This window comes from Hyla sarda, chromosome 10, assembly GCF_029499605.1.
Source record: "Hyla sarda isolate aHylSar1 chromosome 10, aHylSar1.hap1, whole genome shotgun sequence".
NCBI classification, from domain to species: Eukaryota; Metazoa; Chordata; class Amphibia; order Anura; family Hylidae; genus Hyla; species Hyla sarda.
This window is the reverse complement of record NC_079198.1, coordinates 59014540-59030068: the sequence shown is the minus strand read 5'-3', so window position 1 is coordinate 59030068 and position 15529 is coordinate 59014540. Positions and strand designations below refer to the sequence as shown.

The window sequence follows — 15529 nt, the reverse complement described above, 5'->3', positions numbered from 1 at the left end:
AAATTTAAATTTAAATTTTTATGCAAAAAAATAAGATAAATTAGAGGAGGACATTATCAACAGAAAAATGAAAAAACTATTATGGCAAACAACAACCAAACCAACTAGATTAGAGCCAGGAAATATACATGAAGTGAATACTCATAACAGATTTGCTCCTCTTGCAGATAAAAAAGATTTTTTGGGGGAGGAACAAAATCCAACATACTCCAATCACACCCCAAATTTTCCTCCAAATACAAAAAATAATTATCGCCCATACACAAATTATCACAGACCTTATCAAAATTATCAAAATCATCAACCATATCACAATACACCTCACTGGAGGAAATGTCCCCAATCCCCATACAGACACACTCATCAATACCAACCTTATCGGACTCAGGTGAAAACACCAGCATAGAAAACCCAAACAATAACGGTGGAGATGCACTCAATACCCACAGGCACAAAACAAATAGAAACCACACCATTGTCAATATTCCAAAAAAAAAAAAAAGAGGACACAAAGAAAGTATAGAGATAGAAAATCTGTCACAACCACCACCCAAAATGGGAAAAATCCTACCACACCAGTAAGTAGCACAATTATTAACTTAAGTGTTCATATCTTAACCCCTGCTCAAACAAAATTATTAAATAAAGGTCTTAAATTTGTGCCAACATACCCTTTAAAAAATTCGATATATATGTAGGTCTAGAAAAATTCGTTAGGACAATCTGTTTAAAAAAATATTTTGTTAAACATCCTTTTCAATATCAACCTAAAAAAACTGAATATGTTCATACAGACCTTAAACCAAAATCATGGTTTTATCCCAAAAACATGATGGGCCCTGATATAGTAACGTTCAAAAATTTAGTAGAAAAAGACCTTAGAGGTCTAACATCTAAATCTAAACAAAAAAACAAACATAAATCATGCTGAAAAAAATGTCATTAGAGAATTCCAGTCCAATAAAGAAATCACGATACGCCCCGCTGATAAGGGGGGCGGTATCGTGATTCTAAACACCACAGATTACAATTCAGAATGTCAGAGACAATTAAATGACAACACCACATACAAAAAATTAAATAATGATCCGACTGTAGAATTTGGTATTCAATTATTAAACATCTGTAAAACAGCTTTAGAGGAAGGAATCATCAACGATAATGAATATAAATTGATCTTAGGTACTTCTGAAAAATTACCCATCTTTTACTGTTTGCCGAAAACACATAAAAATTCTATTAATCCTCCGGGGAGACCGATTATCTTGGGGATAGGTTCATTGACTTCAAATCTGTAACAGTATGTTGATAGATTTCTTCTAGAAATGTGCAGAAGAAAAATTTTCTTTTTTTTTCGTTTAGTTTTTTATAAAATTTTCGGTTCAGTAATATTTTCAGTTTTGATTTTCAGATACATTCGGTATTCGGGTGTCCAGGTTTCATTTTTTTTCAGATGCATTCAGTATTTGGGTGTCCGGTGGGTTTATTTTTTCAGATACATTCGGTATTCTGATGTCTGGGTTTGATTTTTTTTCGGATACATTTGTATTCGGGTGGGTTTGATTTTTCGTATACATTCGGTATTCGGGTACATTCGGGTAAATCTTTTTTAAGCAGGGGACCATTATCAGGAGTGTGTGCAGGAAAAGAGGGCAGCCGCAGAGATCGGAACATTGGAAGACAGGTAAGATAATATAATTTTATGTGATTTATATTAATACATAATGTAATGTTGAATGAATGAGTAAATGAATGAATGAATGAATGAATGCTGTATGAATGATTGATGTGTTTGATTGATGTGTTTGATTGTATAACGTAAATCACCCGACAATCAAACGCATCAATCAAACTGTTGCAAAACTACAACACCCACCCAGCTTGCGGCTGTCTGGGCATGCTGGGAGTTGTAGTTTTGCAACAGCTGGAGGCACACTTTGGCAAACACACACATTCGCGCAATGCTTTTTAATTCATTTTCAAATTCCTCTGGCTTTTGTCAGAAATGGGTTACCAGGTCAATGACATGCATAGTAATTGCTGTGGGAACATTTTTCATTCATAAAACCGCAGACTTACCGTAATTGGATAATTGCAGTGTAGAATGTTTGGTGTCCTAAGCGTTCTACACGGCAATTATCCAATTAAGCCTGCAGTTTTATGAATGAAAAATGTTCCCACGGCAATTACTATGCATGTCATTGACCTCAATCACCCGACAATCAAACACATCAATCATTCATACAGCATTCATTCATTCATTCATTTACTCATTCATTCATTCATTCATTCATTCATTCAACATTTCTTTATGTATTAATAATTTATTAATACACAATGTAATGTTGAATGAATGACTAAATGAATAAATGAATGAATGAATGCTGTATGAATGATTGATGTGTTTGATCGTCGGGTGATTGAGGTCAATGACATGCATAGTAATTGCCGTGGGAACATTTTTCATTCATAAAACTGCAGGCTTAATTGGATAATTGCCGTGTAGAACGCTTAGGACACCAAACATTCTACACTGCAATTATCCAATTAAGTCTGCGGTTTTATGAATGAAAAATGTTCCCACGGCAATTACTATGCATGTCATTGACCTGGTAACCCATTTCTGACAAAAGCCAGCGGAATTTGAAAATGAATTAAAAAGTATTGCGCGAATGTGTGTGTTTGCCAAAATGTGCCTCCAGCTGTTGCAAAACTACAACTCCCAGCATGCCCAGACAGCCGCATGCTGGGTGGGTGTTGTAGTTTTGCAACAGCTGGAGGCACCCTAGTAACAGTAAAACAGTAACTAACAGTCATAAACAGTGTAGAGCAAGGAACAATAAAAAAATTAGAAAGAATTCTTTACTTTCGTTTTTTTACCGCATGCATTCGGTAAATAATTAATGCATTTGTTTTCGGATAACAAATGCATTCATTTTTTTACCGCATCCATAAGGAGAATAACGAATGCATTCGTTATGTTGCTATTTGTTTTATCGTTGCTATTCGGAAATATTCAAAAAATGTTTTTGTGCATTCGGAACGGCCCGAATGCACGAAAACGGAAAATTTGGTAAATTTGACATTCGTGCCGAACTGAATTGCACATGTCTAATTTCTACAAAAATTTGTTCAGAATACCAAATCCTACATTAAGGACACCACCCAGGTAGTACAAATAATAGAATAATTTGAATGGACTGACAGACATATACTTGCAACATCAGATGTATCATCCCTCTATACAAGTATACGACACGATTTGGGCATTACAGCGACAAATAATTTTTTGGTAAAGGGTAACTTTAAATTACCTCAAATAGATTTTATTCTCACTGCTATCCATTTTATTTTGACACATAATTATTTTTATTTTAATGGTGATTATTATTTACAGTTAATCGGGACCGCCATGGGCACTAGATTTGCGCCAGGTTACGCCAATTTATTTATGGCAGCTTGGGAGGAGGATTACATCATACCCCACCTTGGTGCAAGTCTGGTGCTCTGGCGACGGTTTATTGATGATATTATTTTAATTTGGGACGGGTCTATTACAAGTTTACAATCCTTTATTGATAATTTGAACACTAATGATATATTTCTTAATTTCACTTCACATATCAGCACGAATAATGTCACTTTTCTTGATTTGGAAATAAAATTGAATCCGGATAAAACTAAATTGATCTGTAGCACTTACAGAAAACCCATACAAAAAAAAAAACAGCTATATTGACTTCAATAGCAGCCATTTGCCAAGATGGCTAACCAATATACCCAAGGGACAGTACCGTCGTCTTAAATGAAACTGCACCTCCGATAACACCTTTTTAGAGGAGGCTGAACATTTAACTACCCTTTTTAAAGAAAAAGATTATCTGGTTTCCCTTTTAACCAAATCTCTTAATCAAATTAAAGACTTAGATAGAAGCACTTTTTTCACACCCAAAATCACAGATACTTCCACAGATCATAATGTGAAAATCATCTTACCTTATATTATATATGCGGGTGTTATCCATGTCCATGATGTACACCTTTCAAAGCATTTCCCTTTATACCCGCTACACAGGGGATTGCCGTGTCACAGTCCCGAAGTGCATGTCTAGTATGAACGATGTGATGAAATTGTTTCCCTTGTAATGAAGTAGTTTTCTATGATTTACCTGAGCGACGCACTCCCTGATCGGAACGGCTGTGCGCTCGAGGATCCTGTACCGCTCCTGTTGCTATGGACGCTCTTGGAGGTGTTTGGCGTAGTACTCCTCTTCTTTCACCAGTGCGCATGCGCTGGACTACGGCCGAGACCAAGTTGCTATGGACGCTAAGCTGCATAGTGATTCTCGCTGATAGCGAGACTGGCGTGACGATTCGGAGGTTGCTATAGACGCTTGGTGACGTACTTTTACCCCGGAAGCCTAATCAGCTGTAACCACAAGATATTGGTGTCCCGGAAGGATGGTGTCATGAGAGCGGCTCAGAAGGTATTCTACGTACAGTAGAAGTATGGACTTTTTTTATGGACACTATATCACAAGTCACGATCGGGTGACAAGCAGATGTGGATTTGCACTTTATACACATGTACTTGAATTTGTATAACATATTTTTGTATACGATGTCTTAATAATTAATGTTTTTACACATTGTTTATATATGATAATCAGTATTTGATGATGTCACAACTTTGTAATTGGTTGGCTTATTTAAGCCTCATACGTGTCACTTATTAAGCACTTCAGAAAGCCAGCGTGAGGCTGGAGAAACGTAGTCTCTCACATCATGGAATAAATTCTCCTTTCCTTTGAAGTCTACCTGTGGTGTGCTGCTTCTATATTTTTGTGTATATATATATATATATATATATATATATATATATATATTACCTTATACCTTATAATAATGAACACAAAAAAATCGAAAAAATAATTAAAACACATTGGCATTTAATCAAGCAAGATAAAGATATTGGTATATCATTACCAGACCATCCTCCCATAGTTTACACCAAAGCCCCTAATCTGGGCATAACGATAGCCCTGAGTGTCAAATCACCTCCTAAAACTCAAAGCAATTCCAAAAAATGGTTAAGTACAAAAGGTTTCTACCGATGTGGGACCTGTCTCAACTGTATAAAAATCAAAGGCCATAAAAAAAAACGTTGAAGTGACATCTTGTGCCTCAGATTTTAAATGGGTGATTATTGACCATATTTCTTGTCACACAACTGGTGTGATATATCTAATACAATGTGGATGTAAAAAGCAATATGTAGGTAGGACTAAAAGAGCATTAAAAGTAAGAATAGCTGAACATATAACAAATATAAAAAACGGCAATTTGAAACATCCATTGTCGGCCCACTTCACCAAATATCACAATAAGGAGCTTTCCAGTTTTTCCTATACATGCCTACAGATCATTAAGAAAGATTGGAGAGGATGAAGTTATATAGTTAGCATGTCCAAGGCTGAAAGTAAGAAAATTTATGAATTTAATTCCCTGGATCCAAATGGCCAGAATTCCACCTTCGAGCTGTTTGGATTCCTTTAGTGTGTGTTTGTGCTCCCCAATTTGTATCCATCTATGTATACCGGGCCGCCGCTGGAGACCATTATGACACACACTATATAAATCTGCTGCAAGAAAAATTCATGAATAATATTTTTTTTTGGTATCATTATTCTGTATTATTGTTATCATTTTCCACAACTTTTTCAGTTTTATTATTTTTTATGTATTTTTATTGTCCATTTTTTATTTTTTATCTTTCACTTTATTTTATTTTTATTTATTTATTTTCATTTTTATATTTATTTTTATTTTCATCTTTATTTCCATTTATATTTCTATTTTTACTGCAACTCATTTTTATATTTATTTTTATTTATATTTTTTCATTATTTTTATTTGTATTTTTATTTTTATTTTCATATTATATTTTTATCTTTATTATTGTACTATATATTGTTCTGATATTCATCTGTTGTATAAATTGTTCTGATTATGCCTGTATTGTATTAATCTATATATATATATATACTATATATATATATATATATATATATATATATATATATATATATATATATATATATCATTGCTATATTTTCAGCAACCTTTTTAAGTAACAATTCAGATTGTCTTTAAAATCTATACACTGTCATAATTGTCTATGGATCCATCCTGTTTTTTACTATGTGCCAAATTGTAACACACCTGTCTTAATTGTTCCAACTATAAAAAGAACTGTGCTCCAGGAACATGATACTTCTACTGAGGAAAGGGTCAATATCCAGTACCCTGAAACGCGTCTAGAGTTATTTTTACCATAAGAATACCGCTATAAGAGAAACTATTGCATTGTTGCCGCAGTTTAGCAAAGGATTTCTGCTATCCATCCAGCCGCTCATGTTGGGCTACCATTGCTCTCATTAATCCAGTCGTCAGCATTTGGTTACCACTGCTCTCACCAACAGCATTCACCGGGCTGACATCCAGAGCTGCAAGAGCTGACGTCACCCGCCGAGAATTCCTCCACGAGGTCTGTTTCCATCATCAGAGTTTAAACATCTACCTCCGTGACTGGCGGCATTGCTGGGTCTGCGGCTAGCGGACCAGTCGCCGGTGCACACGCCAGCGCACATCAGCCTCTACAGGACGATCAGCAACTACAGCTTCAAAGCTCAGCACGTCTACTGCCATAAGCCGGTAAATATATGCTGCATATATCTAAATGCGGACTTGGTTACATGTTCAACCTGCTTAACTGCACTACCTTTATGCTGGATAACTGGATATACAGTGGTCCCTCAACATATGAAATTAATTGGTTCCAGGAGAACCATCATATGTTGAAACCATCATATGTCGAGTACATATGTCTATGTAAAAATAGTAATTGGTTCTGGGGCCTCGGAACCATTGTATGTTGAATACATATCGCTATGGGAAACTGCTAATTGGTTCTGGGATGACCATTGTATGTGGAGTGTATGGGGAGTGTTTAACAAACCAGGGTGCCTCCAGCTGTTGCACAACTACAACTCCCAGCATGCATGTACAGCCATTGACTGTCTGGGCATGCTGGGAGTTATAGTTTTGCAACAGCTGGAGGCACACTGATAGGGAAACATTGATGTATGGGGTGTATTGTATGTGATGTGTGACATCGCATACAGTACTGTACAGTTCTTTAAATACCTTCAGGGGGGACAGAATGTCCTCCATTACGATCCTGCCGACTACAGCTCTATAGGAAAGGAAGGGGAGGGCAGCCAGCAGCTCATTGGATGCCTGCAGCAAGATGCTGCAGGCTATTGGCTATGGCTGCTCTGGGGGGGGGGGGGGGGGGGGCAGGGCTTACACGGAGCTCACAGTGGAAGCCTGCATGTGAAGGACAGCATGTGAGTAACAGGAGGCAGAACGGGGCACACGGAGCACATTAAACAACTATCTGTCAGTTACTGAAGTTGTCAGCGCTGTCAGATAGTTGTTTGTACGATGGACCCGACACACAGCAGCATCATATGTCTAGGCTGCCTTCAACATACGATGGGCTCTGAGAGGCCATCATATGTTGAAATGATCATATGTCGGAGCCATCATAAGTTGAGGGATCACTGTAAGACTTTTCTTCTGTATTACAATATTTTATATATTTTTAAAGTAATTTGTTATTTTTTTCTCCACACAAGGGCCCTGTGTAAGGAGATATTGTTGGATATTTTGTTACATTGTTATTATTGCCACGTTTAAGATATTTTACCAGTGGTTATTTTATATGAATAAATACAATTTTGTTTTCATCATAAATCTGAAGCACAGTTCTAATTATTATTATTACATATATGTATATATATATATATATATATATATATATACTGTATTTATCGGGGTATACCACGCACCGGCCTATAACACGCACCCTCATTTTACCAAGGATATTTGGGTAAAAAAAGTTTTTTACCCAAATATCCATGGTAAAATGAGGCTGCGTGTGTGCGGGTGTATACCCCGATACATCCCCAGGAAAGGCAGGGGGAGAGAGGCCGTCGCTGCCCGCTTCTCTCCCCCTGCCTTTCCTGGGGTCTAGAGCCGTGCTGCCGGCACTTCTCTCCCCCTGGCTATCGGCGCCGCTGCCCGTTCTGTCCCCCTGACTATTGGTACCGGCGCCCCATTGTTGGCGCCGATAGCCAGGGGGAGAGAAGCGGCGCCGACAGCCAGGGGGAGAGAAGGGGCAGCGGCACCCATTACCGGCGCCGGTACCGATAGTCAGGGGGACAGAACGGGCAGCGGCGCCGATAGCCAGGGGGTGAGAAGGGCCGGCAGCAGGGCTCTAGACCCCAGGGAAGGCAGGGGGAGAGAAGCGGGCAGCGACGACCTCTCTCCCCCTGCCTTTCCTGGGGCGGTATCGGCGTATAACACGCACATAGACTTTATTGCGTGTTATACGCCGATAAATACGGTATATTATCATCATGTATCAGTTTTTTCTGGTATAAGTCTAGAGGTGAATGGGACCTCTACATTTTTATCTTATTTTAATTTACAAATCTGTTTAATTTTCTGGCACCAGTTTATAAAAAAAAAAGTTTTCCACCGGAGTACCCATTAAAGGGCAGATGTTCAACTTCTCATATTCTTGAATATTGTTTGATACTCGCACTCCTAGATATTCAAAGTTTTCATTTAAATTCAATATTTTTATATTTCCGATTGGTTCCTCTATAGCTTTATTCAACATATTAACATAGTTCGCAAGGTTGAAAGAAGACCAGAGTCCATCTAGTTCAACCTATATCCCTAATGAGTCCCTACTGAGTTGATCCAGGGGAAGGCAAAAAACCCTCATACTAGAGATAATAATTCCTTCCCGACTCCAAATATGGCAGTCAGAATAAATCTCTGGATCAACGGATCAACATGCTGTCCCTAAATGTCTAGTATACATAACCATCAATGTTATCTTTCTCCAAAAAAGCATCCAGACCCCTTTTGAACTCTTTTACAGAGCTCACCATGACCACCTTCTCGGGGAGAAAATTCCACAGTCTCACTGCTCTTACAGTAAAGAACCCCCGTCTGTGTTGGTGTAGAAACCTTCTTTCCTCAAAACGTAGAGGATGCCCCCTTGTTATAGATACAGTCCTGGGTATAAATAGATCATGGGAGAGATCTCTGTACTTCCCCCAAATATATTTATACATAGTTATTAGGTCTCCCCTAAGCCTTCTTTTTTCTAAACTAAATAACCCCAATTCTGGTAATCTTTCTGGGTACTGTAGTCCTCCCATTCCCCGTATTACTCTGGTTGCCCGTCTTTGAACCCTCTCCAGCTCCACTATATCTTTCTTGTACACTGGTGCCTTGTACTGTACACAGTATTCTATGTGTGGTCTGACTAGTGTTTTGTACAGTGGTAGAATTATTTCCTTGTCGTGGGCATTGATGCACCCCATGATTTTATTTGCCTTGGCAGCAGCTGCCCGACACTGGTCACTACAGCTAAGTTTACTATTAACTAAGACCCCTAAGTCCTTTTCCACGTCAGTCGTCCCAAGTGTGCTCCCATTTAATATATAACCCCATCCCAGATTTTTCCTCCCCATGTGCATTACCTTACATTTATCAGTGTTGAACCTCATCTGCCCTTTCTCAGCCCAAACCCCCAAACTATCCAGATCCATTTGTAACAATGCACTGTCCTCTATTGTGTTTACTGCTTTACAGAGTTTAGTATCATCTGCAAAGATTGCTACTTTACTATTCAACCTCTCTACAAGGTCATTAACAAATATATTAAATAGAACAGGACCCAAGACTGACCCCCGTGGTACCCCACTAGTAACTGTCACCCAATCAGAATAAGTACCATTAATAACCACCCTCTGTTTCCCATCGCTGAGCCCGTTCCTTCTCATTTTATGCACCAATCTTTTATGTTGCACCGTATCAAATGCTTTGGAAAAATCCAGATATACGACATCCAGCGATTGCCCCTGGTCCAGTCTGGAGCTCACCTCCTCATAGAAGCTGATCAGGTTAGTTTGACAGAACCGATCCCTCATAAAGCCATGCTGATATTGAGTCATACATTTATTTTTATCAATGTACTCCAAAATAGCATCTCTTAGAAAACCCTCAAACAATTTACATATAACGGAGGTTATACTAGCAGGTTTATAATTTCCAGGGTCACCTTTTGTCTCCTTTTTAAATATTGACACCACATTTGTCCTGCGCCAGTCCTGGGGAAGAGTCCCTGTTACTATAGAGACCCTGAATATTAAAAATAGAGTAGTGTTGAGCGGCATAGGCCATATTCGAATTCGCGAATATTCGCGAATATATGGACGAATATTCGTCATATATTCGCGAATATTCGCATATTCGTTATATTCTCGTTTTATTTTCGCGTATGCGAAAATACGCGCATGCGAAAATTAGTGCATGTGGAAATTCGCATATGCGAAAATTAGCATATGCTAATTTTCGCATATGCGAATTTTCACACGCCAGTCTCACACAGTAGTATTACAGCCTTCTTTACACCACACAAGCTGGAAGCAGAGAGGGATGATCACTGTGATGTGTACTGTGAAGAAAAAAAAAAAAAAAAAAAAACGAATATTCGTAATTACGAATATATAGCGCTATATTCGCGAAATTCGCGAATTCGCGAATATGCGATATTCGCGAATAATATTCGAATTGCGAATATTCGCGAGCAACACTAAAATAGAGGTCTGTCTATTACAATACTTAATTCCTTTAGAACTCGGGGGTGAATGCCATCTGGACCTGGTGATTTGTGTATTTTGATTTGTTGTAGGTGGCACTGTACTTCTTCCTGGGTAGTGATGTCGCGAACATAAAATTTTCGGTTCGCAAACCGCAAACGTGAACTTTTGCAGACCGGGCGAACCGCCATTGACTTCAATGGGCAGGCGAATTTTAAAACCCATGACATAGTTGATGCGGAGTCTGGTTTTAATCCATAAAGGGCATAAATCACCTATTATAACGTGCTTTAGCCCCCTTTAGGCAGCATATAGAGCCCCCTTTTAGGCATCACATAGTTAGATTCCCCCCTTTAGACAGCACATAGATTCCCCCATATTAGGCAGCACATAGTTAGAGCTTCCCTTTAGGCAGCACATAGATTCCCCCATGTTAGGCAGCACATAGTTAGACTCCACCACCTTGTATGGTAAAAGCTGGCAGGCTAGCAGTTCCGACAAGCCAGCTGTCAGATGCCGGGCTATGGGTGACTTTGAGAAATGGTTTTCTTGCGCTCAAACATCTCCGAGTCCTTCACAGACACCTGACTGCAGATGAGCAGGAACTGCTCAAGGCAAGAGACGGAGAGGCGGATGGTTGAGAGGGGGAAAGGAGGGCAGCTGTGGTTGACCTGGTTGAAGATGCTGGACCAGGAGGAGGATGGCGGCTTTGACTTTGTGTGCTGCTTGTACTGACGTATTGATCCCATAGGCGTTTGTGATGTGACATCATGAGCCTTTGCAAAGCAGTTGTGCCTAGGTGGGTGTTGGACTTCCCACGACTCAGTTTCTTCTGGCACAGGTTGCAAATGGCCTCGCTGTTGTCAGAGGCAGACACACAAAAAAAATGCCACACTGCTGAGCTCTGCGATGACGGCATTCTGGTGGTGGCAACAGTATGCGTTGATTGGCGTCCCGTCTGGCTGACCCCGGGTGCCGATGCATGTTTTCTGACTGTGCCACTAGCTCCTTGTGATGACCTCCCCCTGCTTCCATCTCGTCTCCTCCTCCTCTCTGTCTCCCCATCTGAACTTTCCCCCTCTTCTTCTCTTCTAGCGGGCACCCCCATGGCATCCACGGACACATAGTCATCATCAACACCTTCACCGCTATCTGACACCTCAAGAAGGAAGCAGCAGCAGGTACACCATCATCATCACACCGTACGTCCATGTGTGTAATGCTGCCTGACTGAGACATATCCCTGTTAACTACATCCTCTGGCAAAAATGGTTGCGCATCACTCATGTCTTCAAACTGATGTGTAAATAACTCCTCTGACGGATCAAGTAAAGCTGCTGTGGTGCTAGTGTTGGTGGTGGCGGCAGGCGGGCAAGTGGTAGCATGAGAGGTGCCCGAAGCTAAGCTAGAGGAGGAGAAGGACGGTGCGTCAAGGTTCCGAGCGGAAGCTTTAGTAGTAGATGGGGTGTCTTGTGATAGCCAGTCAACTAAGTCCTCAGAACTTTGGGGGTTCAGGGTACGTGGCCTCTGAACACTGGCCATTCTAGGGCCAAAGGGAATCCCAGCACCACGACCTGCCCCTGCTGGGTGGTCTTCCTCTGCCTGTCATTTTTTTGGGTTAAATTTGCACAAGTGTCAAACCAAATGTGATTTGCACTAGGGTGGCACAATTTGCCCTGCAGGCAAAAAAAAAAAATGGCAACTGTGACGTGAACTGACAGTGACGACTGGTTTTATTTAACAGAAAAAAAGGTATTTTTTTTAATTTGCACAACTGTCACACCTAATGTGATTTGCACTAGGGTGACACAATTTGCCCTGCAGTCAAAAAAAAAATGGCAACTGTGACGTGAACTGACAGAGACGACTGATTTTATTTAACAGCCAAAAAAAGTTTTTTTTATTTTTTTTATTTGAACAACTATCACACCTAATGTGATTTGCACTAGGGTGACACAATATGCCCTGCAGGCAAAAAAACTGGCAACTGTGATGTGAACTGACAGTGATGACTGATTTCATTTAACAGAAAAAAAGGTATTTTTTTTTAATTTGCACAACTGTCACACCTAATGTGATTTGCACTAGGGTGACACAATATACCCTGCAGGCAAAAAAAACTGGCAACTGTGATATGAACTGACAGTGATGACTGATTTCATTTAACAGAAAAAAAGGTATTTTTTTAAAAAATTTGCACAACTGTCACACCTAATGTGATTTGCACTAGGGTGACACAATTTGCCCTGCAGTCAAAAAAAAAAATGGCAACTGTGACGTGATCTGACAGTGACGACTGATTTCATTTAACAGCCCAAAAAGGTATTTTTTTTAATTTGCACAACTGTCACACCTAATGTGATTTGCACTAGGGTGACACAATTTGCCCTGCAGGCAAAAAAACTGGCAACTGTGATGTGAACTGACAGCGACAACTGATTTTATTTAACAGCCAAAAAAGGTATATTTTTTATTTTATTTGCACAACTATCACACCAAATGTGATTTGCACTAGTGTGAGCAAAAAAGCTTGCCAGCAGAGTTCCCCTTTTAAGCAGTGGTCCGCAACCAGGGTGCCTCCAGCTGTTGCAAAACACAGGGACTGATATATTTCAGCCCTTTGAATACTGCGGTAGTTAGTTGCTTGAAGGAACTTAAGTTTTATACTGGAGTACCCCTTTTAACCAGCAGTTCCATCCCAAACAGGGTGCCTCCAGCTGTTGCAAGACACACGGACTGATATCTTTTAGCCCTTTGAATACTGTAGTAGTTAGTTGCTTGAAGGAACTTAAGTTTGATTCTGGAGTACCCCTTTTAACCAGCGGTTCCCTCCCAACCAGGACTGATATCTTTCAGCCCTAAAAATGGCTTTTTTGGGTGCTGTCCTTAAAGCAGATGTTACACTAGTGCTTTAGAAGTAAACTGGACCCTGAATACACCACCTAGCAGCAACCTAGTTATCGCTTTCCCTATACAGCAGGAGCAGCGTCTCTGACCCTTCACTTCCTAAGCCTGCAGCATGCTGAATGAGGGTAAAATGGCGTCCGTGCAAGAGGTAGGAGGGTCTGGAAGGGAGGGACTGCTGCTGATTAGCTGTAATGTGTCTGCTGACTCTGACTCACAGGGTCAAAGTTTACTGCAATGTTAAAGTATAGGGGGCAGATCTAACTTCACATATGTTAGCCCGGCGATGCGAACGTGAACATGCTAAATTCGCCGGGAACTGTTCGCCGGCGAACAATTTGCGACATCTCTATTGGACAGACTTCTGGCATTAGTCAACATGCAATACAATGGTGTATGATTTTTCTTCCTATGAAGCCTATCCCTATTAACTATTTTAACCCCTCCCTCAGCTCCACCCCCAGGTATATTACTAAATCCCCCTCTCTATCTCTCTATCTACATTATCTCTCCCCTCTGTGTTGTAGATTCCCTCCCCCAGTCCCTAGTTTAAACACTCCTCCACCCTTCTCCCCAAGCACAGCTGCAGCCTCCCCATTGAGGTGTAGCCCGTCCCTATCCTAGAGCCGTTATCCGACAACGAAGTCAGCCCAGTTCTCCATGAACCCAAACCCTTCCTTCCTACAGCAGCCTCTGAGCCACTTGTTTACCTCCCTGATCTCCTACTGCCTCTCTGATGTGGCGTTTGCTATAGGTAATATTTCAGAAAATATTACCTTGGAGGTCCTTGCCTAAGTCCCTGAAATCAATTTTAAAGACATTCCACCTACCTCTTACTTTTTCATTGGTGCCAATATGTACCATGACTGCTGGGTCCTCTCCAGCCCCATCCAGCAACCTGTCAACCCGATCCACCGAACTTGAGCACCAGGAAGACAACACACTGTTCGGCGATCCCGGTCTTTGTGACAGATTGCCCTGTCTGTCCCTCTAATAATAGAGTCCTCCACTACCAGTACCTGTCTGGCCTGCCCTGCACTCCTCCCTCCTTACTGAAGCAGACACCACCCTGGCAGCCAGAGGAAGTATCTTGGTGCACTACTGCTAGCTCTGAAATGGCATCCCCCTAGTAATGATGATTTCTTCCATATTATTCTAAACCCTGATTTCTTTCCAAATTCTTCTACTTCCTCCATTACTTCAATAACACTACTCTCTGGGTTACAGATTAATAATACCACATCATCCACATATAAAATAATTTTTTCCTCCCTCCCTTTGACTCCGAAGCCTTCAAAACTAGTGGATCTGCATATCTTCAAATCCAATGGCTCCACAAACAGCAAAAAGCAGGGGGGACAATGGGCACACCTGCCTTGTACCTCTACTAAATTTAAAACTTGAAGAATTTTAATTTTAATCCTAGCTGTGGGTTCACTATAGATTGTCCACACCCTCTCTTATAAAGTTTTCACCCAAACAAAACTCCCTCAACACCTTAAACAGGAAGCCCCATTCCACCCTGTCAAAAGCTTTATTTGCATTCAGAGACTGGATGGAACGGGGCTGTCCACACTCCCTCTGCATATCCCAAAACAATCTCGGCCTTTTGGCTAAGATCAAGTGTAGTATCTGTTCTAATCAGTTTTCATGCTGGTGGTACACTACGCCGGTGTGGGGATGGGTGCTGCATGGAGGATGCAGGTGTACCGGGGCTTTCCGGGGCTGGTTCTGAGGTATCAGCTCGACGGCTGCCCCGATGTGACCTGTTCCCTCCGGGTCTCGCTGAGAGGGTCAAGAGCCGAGGTACTTTTGTGCCTCGGGGAGTGGTGACCCTGAGGTGCCGAAACTCACTGGAAGGATGGGCTCACTGAGTTGAA

The 15529-nt window shown here is 40.7% G+C and overlaps 1 pseudogene; it reads left to right on the top strand.

Annotated features, from left to right (window-relative positions):
* The first annotated feature begins 15248 nt into the window (after positions 1–15248).
* LOC130294760 (U2 spliceosomal RNA) lies at positions 15249–15326 on the top strand (annotated as a pseudogene).
* The last annotated feature ends 203 nt before the right edge of the window (positions 15327–15529 follow it).